This window comes from Eucalyptus grandis, chromosome 1, assembly GCF_016545825.1.
Source record: "Eucalyptus grandis isolate ANBG69807.140 chromosome 1, ASM1654582v1, whole genome shotgun sequence".
NCBI lineage: Eukaryota > Viridiplantae > Streptophyta > Magnoliopsida > Myrtales > Myrtaceae > Eucalyptus > Eucalyptus grandis.
The window spans coordinates 42,731,415-42,740,592 of NC_052612.1; positions in this window are offsets into that span (position 1 = coordinate 42,731,415).

The following is a 9,178-nucleotide window of genomic DNA, read 5'->3' on the forward strand; positions in this document are numbered from 1 at the left end:
GGCTACCCCAAATTTCAGCCACACGGAACTTTTAGGCAGAGGTGGATTTGGCGATGTCTATACAGGTCAATTAGCTGATGACTCTCTAGTGGCAATCAAAAGATGCGGAAGAGGCAGCGCTCAAGGTATAAGAGAGTTTGAAAGAGAAGTAACGGTTGATAGCATCATACCTCCACGTCACGATATGCTTCCCATGGTCGGATTTTGCAGAACATAAAAATGCATAGACTTATTGCTTGTGTCCCCCTTGATGTTCAATGAAAGTGCGGATCGCTGCTTGAGCAAACGGCCCAAGATACGACCCCCGCTGGACCGGCTTACCCGCAGAAAAATAGCCCTGGGAGCTGCGAGGGGACTGTCCCATCTGCATGATCTGAACATTTTGCACCTAGATATCAAACTTCAAAAATTATGTTGGATGAGGAATTTGAGCTTCGCATTGGGGACTTTGAGATGGTCAAGTTCACCAATCGCAAGCACGGTGGATACTTGGTGGATGGCATCGAGGAGGCACCTGTACTTCCGAGGAATGAATCTGAAGTGGCATCCCGCAGTGAAGATTCAAATTCCTATTTCACGAATAGGATATGTGGCCGTATGGATATATGGCGCCAGAATATGCGATGGAGGGCAAATTCTCGGCAAAAACCGACGTCTTTGCATTTGGGGTAATCCTTCTGCAACTCGTGACAGGACAAAAAGCGCATTTACCTGCAGCGCGTGCAAACGAGCAAGTGATAATGTTACCCGATAGGGTAAAGGGGCTTATGGTAGAGCGTCGTTTGGAGACTCGAGTCGATCCCCATCTGCAGTCCGAGGATGGGCAGGGGGAGATAGAAAAAGTGATTAGGCTGGCTCTTTTGTGTACACATCCAGTCCCAAGAGAACGATCATCCGTGGCGCAAGTAATTCAAATACTTGAAGGCAGGTAAGTTCTAAAGTTGTGTACAACGCTTACTTTAGTGCCAAAAGTTTATTTTGATCACTTAAGTATCAAAAAGCTTAGAAAATGATCATTTCAGTGTCAACGCCAAACTGATTGGCCAGAAATCCGACATAGCACTTTTTTATTAAGTTTTGAAGCCGATGTGGCTCACCGGAAAGTACAGTCAGTATCCAAACAACAAAACGACGTTGTTTGACTCTTTCCCCTAAGTAAGAACCCTAAATCCCCAATTGAAAGACCAATAAAGAGAGGGGGGGTAGAAGGCAAGCAAATGGGCATACTAGTGATGAGCAAGGGCAGGAGCAACGATCAGAACTCGTCGGGCATGGGCTTCCTCCTCGTCTTCTTCCCTAAAGAACAACACAAGCACCAACACTAGCACCGCTCTGCCTACAGTTCGTCAACAAGCCCAAGCTCCTATCCTCCTCCTTCCCCCTTCAAAAAGACCCACTCTGGCTGCCTCCTGAGCAGAGTCCAAGCCACCATCTCCATATGTGCCCTCCTCGTCTCCCTCACCCTCTTCTTCTTTGCTCTCTCCACCTTCGACCCCCCTTATCCCCAAGCCCTGAAACGACTGACACCTCCGTCGTTCTGGTCATTTCCCACCTTCTCCTGGCGGCCCAAGCCCAAAAACAATAGCTCCAAGCACCAGTTCAAGCTACAAGGGATGGGCACCCTGTACAGGAGGGGCACACACGCCATGAACGACCTCATCGTCGCTCACTTGGTCAAGCAACTATGACAGTGGTTGAGTGATGGCGACTAAGTGACAGTGGGCAAGTGATGGTGGGCGAGCAAGCTACGGTCAGCGTCGGGCAAGGATTGCGGGCGAAGAACCTAATTTCAATCCATGTATGATGGCAAAACAGCGTCACTTCTTAAGGAGGACAAAAAACAACATCATTTATGCTATTCTACATTGAATGCATTTTTAAATTTTTGTTACATCAACTTCTTTTTTTTTAATAAAAGCCACGTAATCAATTTAGTTGGAATCTCTCGCCGATGGCATCAAAGTGATCATTTTTCCTCCAATTTGGCACTTAGATGATCCGACTAAAACCTTTGGCACTAAAGTGAGCGCCGTATACAACTTTTAACATTTTTAGTGTTCTTTCTCCCTTGAAGGCCATAGCATCAAGGAGAGATAGGAGGAGTATCGCCGCTCAAAAGAGTATCAGATTCCATCATATCAACTTCCAACTTGGTACCAGAGTAGGGATTTCTCCTCTTCATCTCTCAGTCTCAAAGAATTATCCAGACCTAGGCAACTCACTTTTGATGTAACAATATAACCTATTTTACACGGATCAAGCTTTTACAAAAAATAAGAGTTGGAGGTGGAACTTAATATGTCATGAGAGAGGTTTACTTTTGGAACTTAATATGTCATGAGAGAGATTTACTATGCTAATTGCTAAAGACACCAGCCACCAGAGAAATGTCATCGCTTATAATGGGTAGAAACTATCACCGGCAAGGACATAACCTAACTGACTAAGTTGTGATGCACCACAAATTCCGTTGTTTTTCCTTTATTTTATTATGGCTTCAGTGAAACCCCGCCGTGGGCTGAGTGCTATGCAATAAAGTTATCTTCCATGGTCAACATTTCTCACCCTAGGTTCACATAGGGGGAATAGGGTCGCAAAACTATTTTAGGAGAAGTACGAAGGGGCTGTTTGGTTCAACATTCCCAAGGGGCTTTCAGGCTCGAAAGCCCCTTGGGGAAAATTTCAACTGTTTGGTTCAGCATTTGGAGCCATACTTGGGGGAATGCTAGCATTTGGAATGCTAGTAGAATGCTGAAAGCCCAAAGCAGGTCCCCACGTGCTTTGGGCTTTCAAAGATTTTCAAATGCTTTGAAGAGGGATTAATGAATTTTTTTCTTCCAATATTGCCCTCGCCGATAATTACGTTTTCCTATTATACCCTCAAAATCTCTTTGTTCATCGTCTTCCTCGTTGAACTTATTTCTTCAACGAGTGAAGCTTAGCCGGCGGAGCTCGGCCCGGCCGGAGCCGATGCCCACGCATCGCCGTCACGAAGCACCGCCGTCGCGTGGGTCGCGGCCTCGGGCGACGTCGCCTAGGTCGCGCGACCCACGCGACAGCCGAGCGGTGCTCGGCTGGCCAGATCTGGTCGCCATGCACCGCCGTCGCCAAGCGCCGCCGTCGCCACGCGCCGCCGTCGCCAAGCACCGCCGTCGCCACGCACCATCGTCGCGTGGGTCGCGGCCTCGGCGGCGTCGCTGGGTCGCGCGACCCACGTGACGGGCCGAGCACCGCCCGATCCCGGTCTCCACGCACCGCCGTCGCGTGGGTCGCGCGGCCCCAGCGTCGACGCTGGGGCCGCGCGACCCACGCGACGGCGGTGCGTGGCGAGCGCGGCCAGCGGCGTCGCCCGAGGGCGCGCGACCCACAAGACAACAAAGTGCGTGGGTCGCGCGACCCGAGCACGCCGCCGAGGTCGCGACTCACGCGACGGCGGTGCGTGGGTCGCGCGACCCACCGCCTCCCCACCACCACAGCCACCGGTCGCCTCCCCACCATAGCCACCGGCCGCCTCCCCACCACAGCCACCGCCTCCCCCACCGGCTCCGGCTGCCTCCCGAACGTTCCCACATCTCCTTCTCCTTTCTCCTTTTCTTTTTTTTCCTTTTTCTTTTCAGCTCAAAGCTCCTTTGTGAAATGCACAAAAATAAAAAGGGTTCCCAAACACTTTAGCATTCACAAAATGCCCATTTTCTTAAAGATACTTGGGGAAATGCAAAGGCATTTCCCCAAAGTTGAACCAAACACCCCCGAAGTCTCAGAGCAACCATACATAACAAGAGGCCAACAAAAGCTGGTCAAAACGTCTCAAAGCACAGAATTTACACAAAAGCATGTCCTCAAGCCAAATATCTCCATAAAAATGAGAAACAACTACACAATCGAGTGACAACCGTAAACTCACTATGTCTAATTGATCCTCCTAAGCATCACGGGGCAAGGAACCTGAATGTTAAGGGAAAGGAATAAACAAACACAGCTAAATGAGTGATACTATACTCATCAGGGGATCCAACGCCTATTATGCACACTTTGTCAACATCACTTTCTTTAAAAAAACAATAAACAAAACTTATAGAGCCAAAAAAAAAGCGCATTTGTAGCAATAAATCTAAATATGTGCTCACAAGATAGCAAAACAAAAATGGGTCAGTTGTCAAGTTCATTAACTAAGCTCTTATTTTTTCGAACAAAAAAAAAAAAACTAAGCTCTCGTTTCCGACCAGAAAAAACTACTAATCTCTCGCCCATTGTCATACAATACAGCCACATTTATTTTCATGGCAAGCCTCGTGACAAAGTTTCCCCTTGATATAGGTTTCCACCTATAATTAGCCGGTGGCTTGGCTCCCACGCAATATCCTAAAATGGACACAAGGATACTAGGAGTGCCAAAATTTGGCACAAATGGACACTTAAGTGCCAAAACTTAGAAAAGTGACATTTAAGTGCCAAAATCAAAGCAAAATGGATCAGTTAAGTGCCAACGGCGAGAAAATTCGGTCAAAATGCTGACGTAGCGATTTCCGATGAGCTTAGTGCAAAACAACGTCATTTTACACGCTGATATAGCTAAACGGTGACAAAACAACGTTGTTTTGGTGCTAACGTGGTAAATAATTAATATAAAAATTAATTAAATTAAAATTAAAACAAATTATTATTATTATTATTATTATTATTATTATTATTATTATTATTATTATTATTATTATTATTATTATTATTATTATTATTATTATTATTATTATTATTATTATTATTATTATTATTATTATTAATTATTATTATTATTATTATTATTATTATTATTAACAACAAAAAACAAAATACAAAAACAGGGAGGAGGAGGAAGGCAACCGACGGTTGAGGGCTTAGCTCTCGCCGTCGCCGCCACCTCCCGTCGTCGGCGGAAGGTGGGGGAGGGTCGGCCAAGGCCACCGAGCCTTGGCCGGGGCCGGTGACCCCACTCGACCCGGCGACAATGGGCGCGGCCCTTAGCCCCGCCGAGCAGGGCCGGCGACCTCGTGATAGGTCGGTTGGGGTCGCCGACCCCCAACCGGGCTTGGTGGCCTCAACCAACCCTCCCCCACCTTCCGACAACGGTGGGGAGGCGGCGACAACGGGCCGAGCCCTCGGCCACCTGCCTTCTTCCTTCTCCTGTTTTTTTTAATAAAATAAAATTAATTTAAATTAATTAATTAATTAATTTTTATATTAAAATTTGAATTATACCAAAACGACTTCATTTTTGTGTATATTGGCTGAGTCAGCCTTCTAATGAGCCACGTAAGTGAAAAATTAGTAAAAAATTGTCACATGGGACTTTTGGCAGGATTCGCCGGATATGATACTCAAGTGTTTCATTTTTCATAAAAAGTGGCACTTAAGTACCACTTTCGTAAGTTTTGGCACTTAAGGGGTGCATAACAACTATTTTGTTCCAAAATAGTTTGGAACAAAAATAGATTTTTCTATTTTTGTTTCTAGAAGAATTTCTAAGCAAAAATAACCATTTGATAATAACACAAAATTTCTACTCTAAAAATAGAAATTCGTTTGATAATGACACAAAATTTCTTCCTTTCGAACGGCGGTAGACCGGCGATCGGCGAGATGGACGACCGGCGACCGGCGATGGGCGACGGGCGGCGGCGGCAAGCGACCAACAACCAACGGCGGCGACCGGCGATCGGCGGCGGCGGCGGCAGCAGGGCAGCAGCGGGCGAGCAGCAGCGGCAACGGCGACGGCAACGGCGGTGGCGACTGGCGGAGGCGACTGGCGTTGGCGGCAGCAACGACCGACGACGGTCGGCGGCGGCGGCAATGAGAGACCGACAGATTGTGGTCAGCAGCAATAAATGAAAGACCGATTGACGAACAATGAGAAGAATTTTTATTTCTGATTTTTATTCCAGAAATAGAGAAGTAGAAAACTTTAATTTTTATTTCTCTTCCAAACCTATTTCTAGAATAGAAATCTATTCTAAAATAGAAATCTATTTTAGAAATAGAAAAACTGAATAGGTTTATCAAACGGATTTCTCTTCCAAAAACAGGTCTAGAACAGAGAAACTATTTCTGGAACATAAATTTTGGTTATCATGCACCCCCTAAGTATCCCATTGTGCCAAATTTTGATACTTTGATGTTTTTTTCCCTCCTAAAATGCAATATGTATACTAAATACCCGCTACCCAACTCAAGGTTCAACAAAGCAACAAGAGCACTGAGTCCAACAATACCACTTTTAATCAACCGCGTGAATTATCTAACTTACTTTATCATGAGAGTTGACAATCCAAATCATATAATATTTCCGAATAGCGATTCACATTTTCAATTCATTTTAGAAAGCAATGATCAAACTAAGTTCACAATGCTTTAAATATGAAAAGCAACAGATCATAATGCAAACCCTAGCAATGAAAATGTAGTCAATGTCCCGTCCCCATTTCATAAAACAAATGCTCCAAGCACTAGCACTTTCCTTTTAAATACAATGACATCCCATGCTTATCTTATATCATAATGTCACGGCCCGAAAGTTAGCATGTCCAAGAGGTTTCCATGGCACGGGCGTAACACGTGATGACCCTCGACCTATGTTCCCGAGATGTACAGTATTCTCCTGGGGGCGGGTGATACCGTATTTGTAGGCATACGATATAAATGCGAGTAGCTGGTAATTGGCAATGAATGCCGGTAGTTGGTAGATGGGGAGGTGCAATCTCCACCGTTAGATCTAAGGGAGATCTACGGATAGGGTTTGCCTTATACTTGTATATAAAGGGGTGTCCTCCCTCATTGTAACTCATTCACAACATATATGAAAATCCAGAGCTTCTCTCTCATCAAGTGTTTCTCTCTCTAGAAGTTCGTTGTGAGTCGAGTGTGAAAGGCTGCTTAGGGGTAAAACCTTAAGGCCGCACGGGTGAATCGAGAGTTGATCGAGAGTTGATCGATCGGCCCGTGACAAGTGGTATCAAAGCTGATTTGCGATCCAAGCGCAAGTGCAATGGCTGATCCACGATCTGATGAGGCGTTGGTCTTGGGTGACGACTGCGCTGATCGTGGGCGGAACGCCGAGAAGGGCGGTGTCCGATGGAAGAAGAACCGTGGTGGTTCAAAAGAGCCTATGGGGGATCTTGCACAACGGATGATGAAGCTAGAGTTGTTCGTCTCCGATGTCCAAGGATCGGTCGATGACCTAACCCAGACCGTGGACGGAGTTGACGCCGGAAGGGAGGAGCTGGTTGCGGAAGTGCAAGAGCTCAAGACCGGCATGGGAGAACTCCGCCACGAGTTGCTGGGGACCTTACAGGAGGAACTCACACAACGGTATGAACCCTTGGAGGCTGCAATGGCGGCCATGTGCGCGGAGATTGCGAAGCTTACGGGTAAGCTCGCGGAAGCACAAGCTGCACGCATGAACGGTGTCATCACGGTGCAAGGTCCACGGGTGGACACACCAAAGCCAAAAGAATTCCGAGGCTCGCGGGTGGCCAAGGACGTGGACAACTTTCTGTGGTACATGGAGCGATACTTCCAGGCCATGGGAATCAACGACGACCAGACTCGGGTAAACACTGCATCGATGTATTTAGCTGATAGTGCATTGTTGTGGTGGCGTCGTCGGTCGGATGATAGGTGTAGGAATCCTATCACGACCTGGAATGGTTTTGTCGAGGAGTTCCGACGGAACTATTTCCCCGCTTACGCGGAAGAGGAAGCTCGTGACGAGCTGAAGCGTCTCGAGCAGAAGAGCGGTGTGCGCGACTACATCAAGCGGTTCTCGGAGTTGCTACTCCAAATCCCCTCGATGAATGAAGTCGAAGCGTTTCACCAGTTCATGGGTGGACTCAAGCCATGGACGAAGCAAGAGTTAAAGCGGTACAACGTGGGAGACCTCACTACGGCCATGACCGTAGCCGAGTGGCTCGTGGAGTACAAGGCGTCGCCTTCCACATCCCAACCGGACACCCGTCCAAGGGACAAAGACACTGGTGGGGGAGATCGGGGTAGATTCAACAATCGCCCGACTGGAGCTAGACCGCCGAATGGTCCTCATCCTCACCGGGCTAATGCGGGACAAAACGGAGGTGGGCAAAGGAAGGTACGCTCATATAGCTGTTTCTTTTGCGACGGTCCGCACATGGCGCGGGATTGCCCGAACAAAGCCAAGCTGGCTGCTCTTTGCAAAGAGGACGAGCCTAGGGAGGAAGCGCGGTTGGGATCGTTGCGCCTCCTTAGCACGATCAAGGCCAAGAAGGCCAAAGAACCTAAGGGTTTGATGTTCGCGTACGTGAAGATCGGAGTGACTACGGTGAGTGCGCTGGTGGACACGGGAGCATCCGACATCTTCATCTCAGAGGAGGCCGCGAAGAAACTTAACCTACGGGTTGAGAAGGGAGCCGGTTGGCTCAAGACCGTCAATTCAAAGGAAGTCCCTGCGATCGGGGTTGCAAGGGACGTGGAGCTACAACTCGGATCATGGAAAGGCAAGGAAACTCTAGAGGTAATTCCACTTGACGACTACGATCTTGTCGTTGGAATTAAATTCCTAGATAGGATCCATGTCTTTGTTGTAGTTCCCTTTGCGGAATGTATATGCGTGTTGGACAAGAGTAGCCAATGCATGATTCTGGTCCATCGTGAGTCGGAGCGTGATCGGAAGATGATCTCAGCCATACGACTCACCAAAGGAGCAAGGAAGGGAGAGGTGACCTTCCTGGCGGCCTTGAAGATTGAGGACGACGAGGGTAAAGGAAAGAAAGTCCCGACGGAAGCAACCCAAGTCCTCGACTCGTTCAAGGACGTCATGCCTTCGGAGCTGCCGAAGAAGCTACCGCCCAAAAGGGAGGTGGATCACCGGATCGAGCTTGTGCCTGACGCTCGACCGCCTGCCACCTTACCGTATGGCGCCACCCGAGTTGGAAGAGTTGAGGAGGCAACTCAAGGAGCTGCTCGATGCCGGCTACATACGGCCGTCAAAAGCCCCGTTCGGTGCACCGGTCCTGTTCCAAAAGAAGCACGATGGGTCACTCCGGATGTGCATCGACTACCAGGCGCTGAACAAGCTGACCGTGAAGAACAAATACCCGATCCCGCTCATTGCGGATCTCTTTGATCAACTTGGGGGAGCTCAGTGGTTCACCAAGCTGGATCTTCGATCGGG